The sequence below is a fragment of the Dermacentor andersoni genome, chromosome 7 (genome assembly GCF_023375885.2).
Source record: "Dermacentor andersoni chromosome 7, qqDerAnde1_hic_scaffold, whole genome shotgun sequence".
Lineage (NCBI taxonomy): Eukaryota > Metazoa > Arthropoda > Arachnida > Ixodida > Ixodidae > Dermacentor > Dermacentor andersoni.
In genome coordinates, this window is record NC_092820.1 from 168,451,029 (window position 1) to 168,468,064 (window position 17,036).

Genomic DNA, 17,036 nt, shown 5'->3' on the forward strand with positions numbered 1-17,036 from the left:
TGAAATCGAAAAACGAGCCTGCCAGGATTCGAACCTGGAATCTTCTGATCCGTAGTCAGACGCGTTATCCGTTGCGCCACAGGCCCGAATAGATGATGGAGGCTCCCGGAGTATATCCCATACTTTCATTCTCTCCCAGGAAAAAAAATGAAATCGAAAATCGAGCCTGCCAGGATTCGAACCTGGAATCTTCTGATCCTTAGTCAGACGCGTTATCCGTGGCGCCACAGGCCCTTTTTTTTTCTCTTTATTGCCAGTTCTCGACATATCACAACACGAATTCCTAAATTATATAAACAAAGACCAAAGAAGCAAATACGAATGAATACACAAACAGAAAAAAGAACAGTAATATTTACATTCGTTGCCGTCCGCTACTGTGGCACGACGTTGTCGGATTAAAATTCCTTTAGTGCTGTAAGGGGTTCAAACCTCGACAGCCACTCAGGAACAGGCTGTTGCAACTTCTGCACTTCCACATACCATTGCATGGATTCACAAAAGTACAGACGCGCCGGTCGGGCATCCGGGTCACAATGGTAACCCGACATTCTTGCGCGCCATAAACAGTGGAGGCCCGTAAGCATGATCAGGTCGTACGGGAAACCTTCGTCGTCATATACTGGCAGAAACCTGATTCCGTGGGGATCTATAGGTAGCTCTTTTTTTAGAGTCCTTTGTAACACGTCCCAGAAAAAGACCCCTTCCCAACAGTGGATGAAGACATGATCTATGCTTTCTTCTTTTTTACATATAAGGCAGTGGGTTCCCCATGGCATGTAGAACCCACGTTGTTCAAGAAAGATTTTAACAGGTAGAGTACCTGTGTGTAATTTAAAGAAGAACGATTTAGTGGCTGGTTGAACTGGCATCTTCTTCACCCTTTTCAATACATCTAGGCCTGGGCCTCCACTGTACAGGGCTCTGTACATGGGTACAAGCAATACACTGTCACATAAATCACGATATAACTTTTTCCGTTTTACACTCCACAAATATGCATTAGAAAAACGAACACGCAAAAAGGAAACACTCTGAATTATTTCCCTAAAGAAACCACGAACTGGTCCTGGCATTATTTCGGTGCCTACAACGAATTCGGGAAGTGATCTTGACAACCTCATTTGGATAGCGGTGCGTAGAAATGGGTCATTTGTGTCTCGAAAAAAGAAGAACCTGTTTACTAGTTGACGCAAGAAGAGGTGCGCCAACCCGAGACCACCATCCTTCACGCGCCGAAAGAGATTATCTCGGCTACATCGCTCCCAGCTCGATGCCCACACGAAAACAGCGAACACGCGGTGCAGTTTCTGCACATTAATCCGAGAGCACTGTAGGACCTGCATTACGTACCAGATCTTTGTTACGAGAAACATGTTGCACGCTGTTGCTTTCGCGAACATTGACAGGTGACCGGCGTTCCATCGGTCGGCTTTTTCTTTTAATTCTTTTGTCCGCTCCTTCCAGTACTCGCTACTGTCCTTGTAGGCATCAAGGGGTGCGCCAAGGTACTTAACTGGCGTCGTGACCCAGGTGACGTTCGAAAAGTGGTCTGGGGTGGACGCCCATCCCCCGTGCCAAAACCCCAAACATTTCTGCCAGTTCACGAAGCTATTAGTGGCATTACCAAACTGTCTGACGATACTCACAGCGTTCAATACACTTTGCGTATCTTTACAACATACGGCCACATCGTCAGCATATGCCAATAACTTCACCTCTGCTGCTTGGAGGCAAAATCCCTTAATGTATTCATTTTCAATGATGGCCTGACATAGCGTTTCTATGTAAACACAAAACAGGAGTGGGCTGAGTGGACAACCCTGGCGAACGGAGCGCTTCACGTTAATGGGGGCCCCCAGCATTTGATTAATTATAAGTCTCGTATAGCAACTCCGGTACGCCATGGTCACCCCCTCAGTGATTATGTGGCCAAAATTAACATGTTCAAGGATGGTGAGCAATATCTCGTGTGAAACGCAATCAAATGCTTTCTCCAAGTCAAGCTGGAGGATCGCTACTGCATCACACATGGCATCACAACACTCCAGCACACACTTCATCTTGTGAATGTTAGTGAAGATGGTTCTTCCGCGAATGCCACACGTTTGGTGTGGGCCGACTACTTCCTTAATGACTGACTGCATACGCCGTGCCAGCACCTTCATCAGTATTTTGTAGTCGCAGTTAGTAAGCGCTATGGGTCTATAGGAGGAAAGTTGCTTGAGCTTCTCGGTCTCTTCTGTTTTAGGTATTAGTACTGTATGGGACTGGCCGAAAGATGGTGGAAATATTTTCATTTCGTATGCTTCATTGAAAATTGCGGTCAAGATAGGAGCTAGGTGGCTTTTGAACGATTTGTACCAAGCGGCACAAAGACCGTCTGGACCTGGTGACTTGCCAGGGTTCAGGTCTTCGATGGCCTTTATCACTTCCTGTTCAGTTATTCGTCCTTCCAACGTTTCTTTAACGTCACTCGACAGCTGTGGCATTCGCTGCAAAAATAAGTCCTTGAATCTTTGCATGCTGACGGGCCTGAATGCGAAAAGCTTTTGGAAATGTTCAAAGAAAGCACGCCCTATATTCTTCGTATCAGTTACTACCACCCCGTTATATTGGATGGCCTCAATCTGTTTGCGTCTGGAGTGCTTTTTTTCTAATCCCAGTGCTCTTTTCGAAGGCATTTCCCCGCATGCTAGTCTTTCTGCTCTCGCACGCACGAGCGCGCCTCGATAACGCTCTTCATCGAAAACCTCGAGCTTTTTCTTAATAGCACGCATATCTTCTTGATAAGCTCCGGGTTGCATGCATTCGAGCGTCACAAATTTTTCCAGTAATGTTTTTAAATCCCTTTCTCTTGCCTTCTCTTCATATCGTAGTACGCTACTTCTTTCAATTGCCTTGATTTTAATAGTTTGTTTCGACAGCTCCCACTCCTCGCCCAATTTCATAGAACTGTCTTTTCCAAAAGAATTCAGAGCATTCACTACCGTCTCGTTAAAGGTATCATCCCGTAGGAGCTCAGCATTCATTTTCCACAGTTCCCAGACGAATTCGTTTCGTTCTTTTTTGCGGCCCACCCTGCATTTTACCAGGCAGTGGTCAGAAAAGGATACGGCAGTAACTGCATAGCACTGGCATTTTTCTACTAAATGATATGACAGGTAGATACGGTCTAATCGTGCATGACTTGTTCCCTGGAAGTGGGTGTACTTCACTTCTCGGTCAGCCCCGAAACACTGAGCGATATCCTCTAATGCAAATTCATGTATGATCTGCGCCATGATATCGCTGCTTTTGTCGTAAATTACGCGTCGCGTAGACCTGTCTTCGATGTTTAATACACAATTGAAGTCCCCAACACAGGCTATCATTTTGTGCACAGACAAGTGGTGCTTCAAGTTCAAAAAGAAATTTACCCTTTCTTGCACCGTATTAGGCGCATAAATACACAGCACGCGCCATTGGACATCGCAATAGCTGAAATCACAAACGACAAGTCGACCGGAAGAGCACGAGAAGTAACCGTCTATAACCAGGCCTGGAAGCTTCCTCACGAACAAGACACACCCCGCCGAAGTCCCTAAGGCGTGGCTCACTACCGTATAGTAGTTGTACGTGAACCTTTGCACCATGCTCCCGGTCTCCTCCTCGCCGTCTACCTTGGTTTCTTGCACTGCTAAAACGTCGAGGTCGTGGTCCACTAGCAGTCGATACACCTGACTCTGTTTCCTTTTGGCGGCCAGACCTCGAACGTTTAGCGTGCCGAGGCTAAGCGACGGGTTGGTAGCCATTACTGATTTAAACGGGAGGGGAGAAGGCCCGGAGCATGGTGCTCACCTTAACGTCTAGCTGACCGCTAGACGCCTCCGTGGCCATCCGGTGGCCGTCGTCCGAGGTCGTCCTTGGTCGGCTTCGGGGTTAGCCTACGGTCAGCCTCCAGGTTAGGCTTAGGCTTGAGGGTGGAGCGCCTGCCGGGTAGCGTCTTAGCGGGCGGCGCCTCGGAGTCACCGCTGGCCTTTCCGTCAACTTTCTCCTCCTGCTGCAGGGACCTCTTCACCGGTGCCGAGACGCTTTCGACGCGGGCGCTAGCAGGGGTCGCGTTGTCGTTTTCCGCTGCCTCCGTAGTATCAGTAGCCGGCTGGCGGCTCTCATTTTCTTTCTGGGTCACCCTGACGCTGATTAGTGCGGTTTCTGGCTCGTCGGGAGGAGGGACATTATTCGGTCCTCCTTTAGTCGGCGTCGTCGTCCCGCTCGCTTCTGCCACCGCATTGCCGCTTCCAGCTCCCTTGGCCGCATCCTCGGCCTCGGTCACGTCCATCATGTGGTCTGATGTCAACGGCTCGCTCTCCGCCGACCCCGCGGCTGCTGCGTATGAACGTACACAGTCCGTGTCGTTGTGTCCGAAAAGCCTGCACCGGGAGCAACGGGGAACCTTACATTCTCGACGAACGTGACCAGAGCCCCGGCAGCGCAGGCACTGCATGGGGCGACCTGGGGCTACGACCAGCGCAAGCTCGCCGGCGACGCGGATCTGATGGGGCAGGTCGTCGACTTTCAGTCCAGCCTTCAGCTGCAGCAGCACAGCTCGGGTCGTCGAGCCCTTGTCGGAAACGCCATCCACCCGCCAGCGCTCCCGGGTTACTTCCGTGACTTTGCCAAAGGAAGCCAGCGCAGTCTTTACGTCTTCATCATCCACACCATGAAGAAGCCAGTGAAGACGAAGCTTCACCTGCTGTTCTTTAGGGTCGATGACCAGGCAGCGACGCCCCTTGACCTGAAGCTCCTTCAGTGCAGCCAGCTTTTGGGCCATCTCGGCTGTCTTCATCGTCACCGCCCATACGTGGTTGATTTGGTACGCTCCAAGGGCGACGACGCCAGAGAGCATACCAAGAGCTTGAAGCGCGTCCCGAAAATCCTCTACGCGAAACGGGCGAACACGAGTGTCGCCGTGCAAAAAAACTGTGTTTAACACGATGCGTCCTGTAGGTAGGCGAGGCAAAATAATCTGGTAGTCCTTATCTTCCGATGTCGAAAGCCTGTTGCCGCGGCTAACAGCCGCATAAGCCGCTCCACTGGAGCTCATGATCCCGCGATCCGTTCAGCTCGGGAGCCGGAAGCAGAATGTGGCGCCACAGGCCCGAATGGGTGGTGGAGGCTCCCGGAGTATATCCCATGCTTTCATCCTCGCCCAGGAAAAAAATAAAATAAAACGAAATCGAAAATCGAGCCTGCCAGGATTCGACATGTTCCTATGGGTGGGCAGCGCAACCCGGACGAAGGACGAGAGGAAGTACACAACACTAGCGCAGACTAACAACTGGTTTATTATTTCAAGCAACGGACTATAATATACAGAAAATGTAAACACGTGTAAAGTGACGTTTACAAGGGTGTTAGCCTATGTTGCCATTCAAAAAATCAGTTTCTTTATCCTGCAGAGTGAAAGAAGGCGGGCTGACGCATGCGCCTGAGTTCACATGCATGAAGTAGGCCTCTACAATCTCGCGGTTAATTTGATGCATATTTTTATACAATATTTCCGTTTCTTCAAACATGGGTTTGCATGAGCAAACTCTACAATGCGCGGCCAGATTCGAACCTGTTTCATTCCTGATCGCACCTTGGTGCTCCCTAAGGCGGATGTTAAGGCAGCGTCCCGTCTGCCCAAACTACATTTTGCCGGACTAAAGTGGAATGACGTAGACCACTCCCGCCGAGCATGCTACAAGCTGCCCCGAGTGTTTGACACGGCATGTAGCTTTGGACGCCTGTTTAGGTCTATTGACAAGATTGCAAATCTTGTTTAAGGAGTTCTTTGCTGAAAAGATTACTTGAACACCATACCTCATGGCTGTCTTTTTTAACCCATGCCCCATCTGATGTACATAAGGGACGACTGCGTACTTTTTAACTTTTTCGATCTGTCTTTGGGGTGCTTCCCCTTCCTTTATTTTCTTCACTAGCCCTTCACATATTGACACAATAATGGATTTAGGAAAACCGGCCTTCTCTAGACGATTGAGTTGTTGCGAAAAGCTCAGATTGGCGAGGTGGTGGCATGACTTTCTTAGTGCGGAACCCAAACACGTCATAGCAATTCCTCTTTTCACAAGTTTTGAGTGTGCCGAGGCGTAGTTTAGAATTGGTTTGCTAGTCCTGGGGTTATAATGCCAACAAATATGTTGCGCTGTTAATCTTAACTGCAAATCCAAAAATTGAATTTCATTAATGCTGGGCAGTTCATGAGTAAATCTGAGACCCATTCCTTCTTTATCAAAAGCGGCGAGAATATCTCCAATCATTTTGGAACTGTTTTGGAAGCGGATAACTACCAGGTAGTCGTCAACAAACCTGAAGCACTTGATCAAAGTTCCTGCCAAGACGCTCTCGAGTGCTCGGTCAACAGTGCCGAGAAGGATCTCGCTAAGAATGGGTGCGACCTGAAAGCCGATGCAGACCCCCCGCTTCTGAATCATTATTTGATTATTCCAGTAACGAACGTGGAATTTAAATAGAAAACCAAGAGTTCGAGAAAAGACTCAACCGGGACGCCACTATCATTTCTAAATTTTAACTCGTCGTCTTCCATAATGCAATCTTTGATTGTCTTGATCAGCTGATTTCTAGGAAGGGAATAGTATAAATCTGTGACGTCGATGCTGAACGCTGTGCTTGTTGGATACACCTCGTCTCGTAAAAACCTAATGACACCTTCCGAGTTTTTTACTTTGAAGGATTCGAACCTGGAATCTTCTGATCCGTAGTCAGACGCGTTATCCGTTGCGCCACAGGCCTGATATTTTTTAAAACCTTTATTCAGAAAAGGCATGTACATACATAAAACCCACCTTGGTCTGCCAAATGTTTAATTAACCAGTGTGGTTAATTAAACATTTTTCATTCGTACCAACTCATCAAGTACCAAAATCCAATCTGGTGGCTCGGTTAAAGTACGATATACCTCGCGCATGTAGGTTATGATCTCTATAAAGTTTTCTCTGGCTGACTTTGCTTTGGGGTCTGCGTGCCTGACTCCCATTCTTGTGATCCAAAGGCTATGTAGCCCTAGTTTCATGATCATGTCATAGGGGAAGCTGTTTTCATTCTGTACTGAGAGATATCGAATTTCGTGTGGTGTTATCGGTAACTCTTTCTTCAGGGTTCGTTGCAAAACATCCCAAAAAAAGACTGGATCCAAACAATCAATGAACGTGTGTTCGATTGTTTCTGGTTTCTTGCAGAAGAGGCAGTTTGTTGTCCACGGTACAAATATTCCCTTTTCATCGAGCCATGTTTTTACAGGAAGTGTGTTTGTGTGTAATTTGAAAAAGAATGTTTTAACAGCTCCTCTAACAGTCATTTTTCTAACTCTTTTTAATACATCTTGCCCTAGGCTTGCAATGTTTGGCGATCTGTATAATGGTACTGGCATCATTACATCGATTAAATCTTTATATAGTTTCTTTCTCGGTACAAGGCTCAGGTACTCGAATGAGAAGCGTGATTTAAGTATCCTAAATGACGTGACTGATTCCCTGAAGTAACCTTTTACGCCACAGTCAATTGCAGCTGCACTAGACTCAACAAATTCGGGCAATACAGAGGAAGCTTTAGCTCGGGCCCAACTCCGACGCGGCCTATTCAAATACATGTAAAAACGCAAAAACGTTTTTCTGAGATAACCCCTGGACCGATTTTAATGAAATTTGTTGCATTTGAAAGCGAAAGTTAAGTTCTAGTGACTGTTGGAAGCGGAATATTGCTTTATGGCTCGAATTTTGTTAAAAAGATATTCAAAAATTCAGAAGTTTGAAAAAAATAGAAGCACGAAGTTTACAAACTAATAGCTCTGCATAAAAAACAGATATCGTGATTCTGTAAACGGCATCCATTAGATCATTCAAAGCGGAGAAATTTGATATGTCATTTTACATCTTACGTGAATTTGTTACGTTATCTACGAGGGTTCTGCAAAAGTTGTAATAACACATTGAAACATCTTTTGAGGTTCATGTGTAACATATCAATTTTGTCCGCTTTAGATGTGCTATAAGATACAATTTACAGAATTACGATATCATATTTTATTGCTGGGTTACGGAGTTGTAAACTTGATAGTTTCGTTTTCTGAAAGTTTACGATGTTTGCCAGTTTTTTATAAAAACTTGGCAATCTAAATCGAAAATTCGAAACCAACAGTCACTAGATTTTAAGTTTTTCTTTTAAATGCAGCAAATACCGTCAAATTTGGTGCAGTGGATGCCGAGAAAAACGAATTCTCCTTTTACATGTATTTAGATAGGAGCACCCGAGCTAAAGCTTCCCCTTAAGGCGCATTTGCATCATCGCTCTCAAAAACGGGTCTCTCTGGTCCCGCAGGAACATAAAACGCGACACAATTTGTCGGATGAACAGATTAGAAAGGCCGAGGCCTCCGTCTTTCACAGGGCGAAACAGATTAGTGCGACTGATTCTCTCCCAATTGGAGCCCCAAATAAAAACCGCAAATATTCGGTGCAGTTTCTGCACGTGAACGCGTGACATTGACAAAAACTGCAACACATACCACACTTTGGCAATCAAAAAAACATTGCACGCACTGGCCCTAGCAAACATCGATAATTCGCGGCCTTGCCACCCTCCAACGTTTTCCTTCACCCTTGGCGTCAGGTCATCCCAGTAATCTGCAGTTTGTTTATATTGCTCGAGAGGCACGCCTAAATACGTAGAAGGACTTCTTGCCCACGTGATGGTCGCAAATCTTTCTGGTTTAAAGTCCTATATTCCGTGCCAGAAACCGACACTTCTTTCCCAGTTTATCGCGGAACCTGTCTGTTTGCAAAAATCTTTGGTGACGCTTATGGCTTCTATGCTATTGCGGTCAGTGCATAAGATTCCTACATCATCAGCGTAGGCAAGGATTTTCACATGATGCGTGTGAAGCCTGAAACCATGTACTTTTTCATTAATAATAAGACTGAGGCAGAAGGGTTCAAGATAAAGAGCGAAAAGCAGCGATGACAACGCACATCCTTGTTTTATAGATGACCGGACGTCAATACTCTGGGTGAGGTTCTTGTTAACTATGATGCGTACAGTACAATCATTGTAAGCCATGTTTAAACCTTCTAATATCACTTTGCCAATATTGACATGTTCAAACACAGAGAAAAGAACATCGTGTGCGACATGGTCGAAAGCCTTGGCGAGATCGAGTTGTAACATAGCAACTCGCCCCGATATGGCATCACAACGTTCTAGAACGCTGCGGGCTACATGCACATTTGTGCATATCGAACGTCCTTTTACTCCACATGTCTGGTGCGGTCCAACGAGAAGCATAATAACGCTTTGCAAACGTTTAGCTAAAATTTTGGTATAGATCTTATAGTCCACATTTGTAAGAGTTATTGGGCGATAGGGCCCTACTGATAACAGTCTAGTTGGATCATCTGTCTTCGGTATCAAAACAATATGGGCAGCGCGGAAGGAAGGCGGTAACCGTTCTTCCTCATAGGCTTTGCTAATAACCTTATGCAAAATTGGGCTGATTTCTTCAATGAATATTTTGTAAAAGGCTGCTCCGATTCCGTCCGGCCTAGGTGTTTTTCCTGGAGTTAATGCTTTTATGACACTTTTCACTTCCTCTATACTTATTGGCTGTTCTAATCGCGTCTTACATTCTTCATCGAGCTTAGGCATTAGTTTAATAACCTCGGTTCTCAGCCCAGTTTTATCGCCTCTTTTATTCGCAAATAATTCGCTGTAATGTTCGACAAATGCCTGCTCAATTTTACTCCTGTCTGATGTCTGTTCGTTACGGTAGCTGATCTGTCGTATTTCGTTTTGAGCCGCGTATTTTCTTTCGTCACACATCGCTCGCTTGTTGGGCGTTTCACCCAACCATATCTTTTCGACTCGCGCCCTTATCACTGCTGCTCTGTAGTTTTCGGTTGCAATTACTTCTAGTTTGCTTTTCACTTCGCGAATTGCTTTTATATACATGCCGAGATTGCCGCTTTCCATACATATGAGAAAATCGAGTTGGCACTGGAGTTCTTTTTCATTACACTTTTGCTTTTGACTAATAATGGTTCCCCTTTCAATCGCAATAATCTTGACGTCGTTCTTAAAGTTTTCCCACTCAGCTGCCCACCCATGTGGCTCTTTGGACGTCATTTGTTTAATTCTTTTTGTTACACACTCCATGAATTTCTCATCTTGTAAAAGTTTCACGTTGAACTTCCACAAAGCCAAGTTAAAACTGCTCTTTCTGAGGTTGCTTCCTAGTGTAGCCATGACAAGGCTATGGTCGCTGAAAGACACATGTTTCACTTCATAGTGGCCACAATCTCTTGCAAGGTCAACTGTGACATAGATTCTATCCAGCCTAGCACAGCTTCCGCTCTGGTATATAATGGGTATAGATAGGGCTACTTCCTCTTAACAATAAATAACCGAGGTCTTCTAAAAAAATATTCCTGGAGCAGTGAAACAAGCACTCGCGAACTTTTATCTCGTACAGGGGTGTTCTTGGCTCGATCTTCAGCCATACATACACAATTAATATCACCAAGCACAATTAAGTATTTAGCACTATTTAAAAATTGTTCTAAGTCTTCAAACAAAACAGCACGCTCATAATCGATGTTTGGTGCATATATACAGATAACACGCCATTCCCTTGCGCAGTACGAAAAGTCAACAACAAGCAACCGTCCCGCCTCTGACGCAACTACTTTTTCACCTTCAATGCCCACGTTGTTCCTTATATAAACTGCACAACCACAGGAGGTGCCTATCGCATGGCTCACACAAACATTGAAGTGCCTTCGAAAAGTTCCCACCATTCGATCCGTTTGCTCCTCACTTTTTATCTTTGTTTCTTGCACGGCTACTATGTATAAGTTATTTTCCAGAAAAAGCCGGTTAAATTGATTTTGCCGTTTCTTAGTCGTCAATCCCCGTACATTCAAAGTGGCAACACGTAAGGGAAGAGCAAGTTTTTCGTCCTTAATTTGTGAAGAGCACTCAGATTGGGCAGCGGTTACCCCAGAAGGCAAGGATGCAGTGGAGTCTTCGCTCAGTTGTGGCAGTAGTGGGTCAGGAGGAACTCGCTGCCCGTCGCCTGCTTCCTCAACCGATGTTCGGTAGCTGGACGGGACAGCATCGTCTAGGCGGCGTCGCTTATTCGGTCCCATCTTGCTCAATCACCAAGGGGAAGCGAGTCCCCGCCTTTATTCCTGCGGTTTATCCACCGGGCGTCTATCAGGAGGAATGTTCGGTTTCGGCTTTAACGACGTTCGTCTCGTGAACGCCGTTTTCACAGGCGGCCCCCCGCCACCTGCACCACCCAGATGGTCCGGTTCGCCGACACTGTCGCTGTGCATGCGCTTTGCCGACGCCTCTACAACGCCTTTCATTGTTTGACACGGCACTGTCGGTGTTTCATTTGGCGACGTCACCATAGCTTCACTAGAAGATTTCCCTTGATGGCATTTTTCATTCATTTTGTTGTGCACGTCGTCACTATTTGCACCGGCCGGATTTTTTTTACGTGTTTTTGTTTCACTAGCTGGCGCACGCTGTTGTACCGCTGCCAGAGGCGTTTCCACAGGTTTTTATTCCTTCGTCACCGTGGCAGCTGCTTCTTCAGCTTCAGCCTCGTCCATGATATTATCCATTATGTCAGCGTATTTTCTGTGGCCTGTTATATTTGCGTACGTGGGCACGCACTCGCTTTCGCCATAGCCGAAGCGTCGGCACCGTGAGCATCGCGGGATCCGGCAGTCACGGCGGATATGCCCTTTACCCTGGCAGCGCAAGCAAAGTGGCGCCTTGCCTGGAATAGCTACGAGAGCAGGCTCACCAGCGATACGTACTTGATATGGAATATCTTCAGTCGTGACCCCGGCCTTCAGCTTGAGGTTCAGCACGCGCGTTGTCGTACCTTTTTCAGAAATGCCAAGGACACGCCAGCGCTCATTTGCCGTTTCCATAACCTCGCCGTATGGCTCAAAGGCCACATGTATGTCGTCGTTCGTCACGTTAGGGAGGACCCAGTGGATTTTCACTCGGACATCTTGGTTGTCCGGGTCTACTACCAGACATTTTCTGCCTTTCACAGGAATATTCCCCGTAGTCAACAACTTCTTCATGCTTTCTTGGCTCTTGAACGTAACAGCCCACACATGATTCATCTGAAATGCGCCTAAGGCGTCAACCTCAGGCAGCAGTTCCAAACGTCCAAGGGCATGCCGGTAGTTTTCAACTCTGTACGGCCTTGCTCGTAGGTCACCGTGCAAAAAAAGTGTATTCAAAACAATACGACCTTTTGGCAAATGAGGCAGGAGTACAGGAGCACTAGTCCTGGCTATCTTCCATGTCGACCCTGTTTCCGCGGCTAAAGTGGGCCGCTAACACAAGCCAGTTGGAGCACATGAAAAACACGTCCGTAGGCTTTCGCGGCCGGATGTGTAATCTCCCTGCGCTACAGGCCCGAACGGGTGATGGAGGCTCCCGGAGTAAATCCCATGCTTTCATTCTCGCCCAGGAAAAGAAATGAAATCGAAATACGAGCCTGCCAGGATTCGAACCTGGAATCTTCTGATCCGTAGTCAGACGCGTTATCCGTTGCGCCACAGGCCCGAATTTTTTTTTTTTTTTCTTTATTGCCTGTTTACATCATACAGAAACAACAGAAGGATCTCAAAAACTTTTGAAATTGATCAACTCATCAAACAGTGTAACCCAATCAGGTGTTTCTGGCTGGGCTCGGTACAGCTCTCGCATATAGGCTACATGTTCAATAAAATTTTCCTTTACAGGCCGAGCGTTAGTGTCGGCATGTCTTACCGACATTCGGGTTTTCCATATACTATGGAGGCTGAGTATCATTATCATGTCGTAGGGAATGTCGCCGTGATTCTCAACTGGTAAGTATCGGATTCCATGTGGTGTAATAGGTAAGTCCTTTTTCATAGTTCGCTGAAGGATGTCCCAGTGAAATATGGGATCCCAGCATTCAATAAATACATGTTCTATTGTCTCTGGTTTTTGGCACAGTATGCAGTTGACTGTCCACGGTACAACCATTCCTTTATCTTGTAGCCACGTTTTTACAGGTAGAGTGTTTGTATGGAGCTTGAAGAAAAAGGATTTTACATGCGGTCGTATCGGCATTCCTTTAACCCGTTTTAAGACGTCTTGTCCACAGCCTCCAGTGTATATGCTTCTGTACACTGGCAGAGGTAACATAACATCCAGCAAATCCTTGTAGAGCTTTTTCTTTTTTACTGTACTCAAGTATTCTATGGAAAACCTTACTTTAAGCATGCGAAAGGCTACAACAACCTCGCGCCAATAACCTTTTATACGGTGCATCGTAGTCTTATTTGTAGAGACGATGAATTCAGGTAGTGCATTGTGTAAACAAACTTGCATAACTGTACGCAGAAATGGGTCACACTGATCTCTTAAAAATATAAAACGCGACACAATCTGTCTGATAAACAGGTGCGACAGACCAAGACCACCTTTTCTGACGGACAAAAACAGGTTAGTTCGACTCGTTCGTTCCCAACTTCCTCCCCAAATAAACACTGCAAAGACTCTATTAATTTTTTGTAAGTTAGTACGCGACATAAAGAATACTTGCATAACATACCATAACTTGGCAACTAAGAATAGATTGCAAGTAGTTGCACGGGCAAACATTGACAAATTTCGACCTTGCCATCCCTGCGTCTTCTCTTTCAAGCGTTCTGTTTCCTCGTTCCAATACAGTTCGGTGTCTTCATAACATTGTAATGGGACACCTAAGTACGTTGTTGGCATTGCTGTCCATTGGATGCCAGCAAATAATTCAGGCTTCTCTCTCCACTCTCCATGCCAGAAACCTACGGTCTTCTCCCAATTGATCTTGCAGCCAGATTCCTTGCAAAACTCGCCAGTCAACCTAACCACCTCTTTGATACTTTCGGCATCTTTGCAAAAGACAGCAATGTCATCAGCGTATGCGAGGACCTTGACTTCCGCCTTTTCAAGCATAAAACCGCGTACACTTTGACTATTAATTATACTCAAGCAGAAAGGTTCCAAGTAAATGTCAAAAAGTAATGAGGAAATTGCACATCCCTGCCTCACACTGGAGAGAAGCTGGATTGGTTCACTTAACTTCTTGTTTATAATGATGCGTGTGCTGCACTCTGAGTAGGCCATTTTTACTCCTTCTAATATCAGTCCGCCGACATTAACATATTCTAATATTGAAAATAGTACTTCATGTGACACATTGTCAAACGCTTTCTCCAAATCTAGTTGCAACACTGCAACCTGACATGAGAGAGCATCACAGCACCCAAGAACACAGCGAGCTACATGTGTATTGGTGGAAATAGTCCTGCCCTTGATTCCACATGTTTGATGTGGTCCCACTAGTCGCGTTACAACACTTTGAAGTCTCTTTGCTAACACTTTCGTGAATATTTTGTAATCACAGTTCGTGAGGCTTATTGGTCGATAAGACTTTACTGACATCAGTTTAACCGGATCCTCGCACTTAGGGATTAGCACTGTATGAGCCGTTCGGAACGATGGCGGCATTCGCTGTGTTGCATACATTTCCTTGAAGACATTATGCAATAATTGGCTGAGCTGACATTTGAAAGCCTTGTAAAAGGGCGCACCTAAACCATCAGGCCCGGGAGCCTTTCCTGCACCAAGTCCATCTATAGCGTCTTCAATTTCTCGCAATGTGATGGGAAATTCCAGGCTTGCTTTAATGTCATCTTCTAGGCGTGGCATAAGATAAAGAAAATCTCGCTCAAACCCTTCTATTATTTTTTTCTTGTTCCCAAGCAGTTCACGATAATAATCTACGAATGCTCGCTCTATCATTGTGGGTTCCGAAGTTTCCTCGTTTTGATATATTATTGCTTGTATTTCATTTTTTGTCGCATATCTCTTCTCGTCACTTAGCGCCCGTTTAGTAGGCGTTTCCCCATTCCACAATCGTTCCGCTCGCGCTCGTACCATGGCTCCCTTGTATCGTTCTTGGTCGATAAGTTCGAGCTTACTTTTTGTTTCCTTTATCTGCTTCATGCAAGATCCAGCGTTCTGACATTCTGTAGACATGAGCAATTCTAGTTCGCTTGTTAATTCTTTTTCTTCTTGTTTTTCCTTGCGGCGCAGCGCAGTAGCTTTTTCTATCGCTTTTCTCTTAACATCAGTTTTGAGAGTTTCCCATGTTTCAATACAGTGATTAGTTTGCGCTGTCATAGAGGAATTAATCATTTCACTTATATCTCTGATAAAGCTTTCATCATCTAGCAGTTTGGTATTAAACTTCCAAAGATCCCAATTAAATTTCGTTTCTTTTCGTTTTTGCCCTAAATCAAACGTCACTAGACTATGATCAGAAAAGGATACATGTTTAATCTCGTAACTCTGACACAATGGCACGAGCTGCATTGCAATATAAGCTCGGTCTAATCGCGCATGACTTTCACCTTGATAGTGCGTATAAACGGAAGCTTTGCCTGTCGATAACAGAATACCGACATCTTCTAATTCATAATCATTCACAAGTATGTTTAAAAACTGTGCGCTCGTATCCCTTCGTTTCATTTGATTAGCTCGGTCTTGTGCTCTGCACACACAGTTGAAATCCCCCATCAATATAAGGTATCGCTCGCACTTCAGGTATTCTTCTAGCTGTTGAAAAAAAATTCTACGTGCACATTCATCATTTGGAGCATACACGCACAATATGCGCCACTTAAAGCCAGAAAAAGAACAATCAAGTATGACAAATCGGCCAGTTCCACATATAATAACTTGTTCCTCTACAATACCAGCACTGTTACGAATAAAGAGTGCGCATCCTCCAGAAGTTCCAACCGCATGACACACGCAGACGTTATACATTGCTCTAAATGGTTGCACCATGCGGTCCGTCTGTTCCTGGCTTTCCACCTTTGTCTCTTGCACGGCGACAATATCTAAATCATTTTCTTGAAGAAGCCGGCTTAATTGGTACTGGCGTCTCCTGCTCGCCAAACCGCGAACGTTTAAAGTGCCTAGACGAAGGGGCTTTTTAAGGTTAAGTGTCATGGTTAATCTGAAACAGGTGGACCGCATGGAGTTTACCTCGATCTTTTATGTTGCCACTCGGTCGATTCTTTCCGGCGACGGGCAACGTCGCGTCCAGCCAGCAGTTCTCGGGTCGATGCCGCTGTGGCTCTGTTGCTAGGGGACTTGATGCCATGGTAGCTGCTCGGTGTTCGTAAGTGGTGGAATCGCTGCTCTATGCGTTGACCCTCGTTGTTACGAGGGCTTATTTCCCTCAGTTTTCCGGTCAGGAGGGAGGCTGGGTTTCGGTTTGAAGCTGGGTCGTCTGCCCAATTGAAGGCCGGTCTTCACGACTGTCTTGGTGGGTGGTTCTTCTCCGCTACTTGCACTGGGCTTGCCCATTTCGCTGCCTGCATCGTCGCGCGGTCTCTTGGTAGAAGCACCTGGCTCAAGTTCCATTGGCTGTGCGACCGCTTCTGCTTCCGCACCCAACGCTGCTTCTACGGGTTTGACTTTGTCCGCCTCTTGTGTTTCCCCCGTCACAGGGGCTCCGTTTGTCTGGGGTGTGGTGTTATCAGCAAAAACACCTTTCCACGCGTCGGTAGGGGCAACTTTTTGATTTGCACTCTTTGTGTCGGCCTGCTTTCGCCCACCAGCGGCTTCTTCGGCGTCTGCTTCATCCATTATGAGCTCTGCATCCGCGTCCTTCGTTGCTTTTCCGGTGATGCTCGCATATGTGGTCACGCAGTCTAGGTCCGTGGGGCCGAAGCGCCTACACTGGGAACAGCGAGGCACACGGCAGTCACGTCGAATGTGGCCAGTGGTGTTGCAACGGAGGCATAATGGTGCTCGGTTGGGCACAACTACTAGGGCGAGTTCGCTTCCTACACGCAACTGGTGGGGTAGGTCGTCGGTAGTGACTCCGGCTCCCAGTTTCATGGTCACTAGGCGGGTTGTCGATG

The 17,036-nt window shown here is 46.2% G+C and overlaps 3 non-coding genes across 3 annotated transcripts; all 3 read right to left on the reverse strand.

The window, feature by feature from the left end:
* Nucleotides 1-13: 13 nt before the first annotated feature.
* TRNAR-ACG (transfer RNA arginine (anticodon ACG)) lies at nt 14-86 on the reverse strand. The gene has a single exon. It is a non-coding gene; the product is annotated as a tRNA-Arg (tRNA).
* A 75-nt stretch (nt 87-161) lies between these two features.
* TRNAL-AAG (transfer RNA leucine (anticodon AAG)) lies at nt 162-234 on the reverse strand. The gene has a single exon. It is a non-coding gene; the product is annotated as a tRNA-Leu (tRNA).
* Nucleotides 235-12,578: 12,344 nt separating this feature from the next.
* TRNAR-ACG (transfer RNA arginine (anticodon ACG)) lies at nt 12,579-12,651 on the reverse strand. The gene has a single exon. It is a non-coding gene; the product is annotated as a tRNA-Arg (tRNA).
* Nucleotides 12,652-17,036: the final 4,385 nt, after the last annotated feature.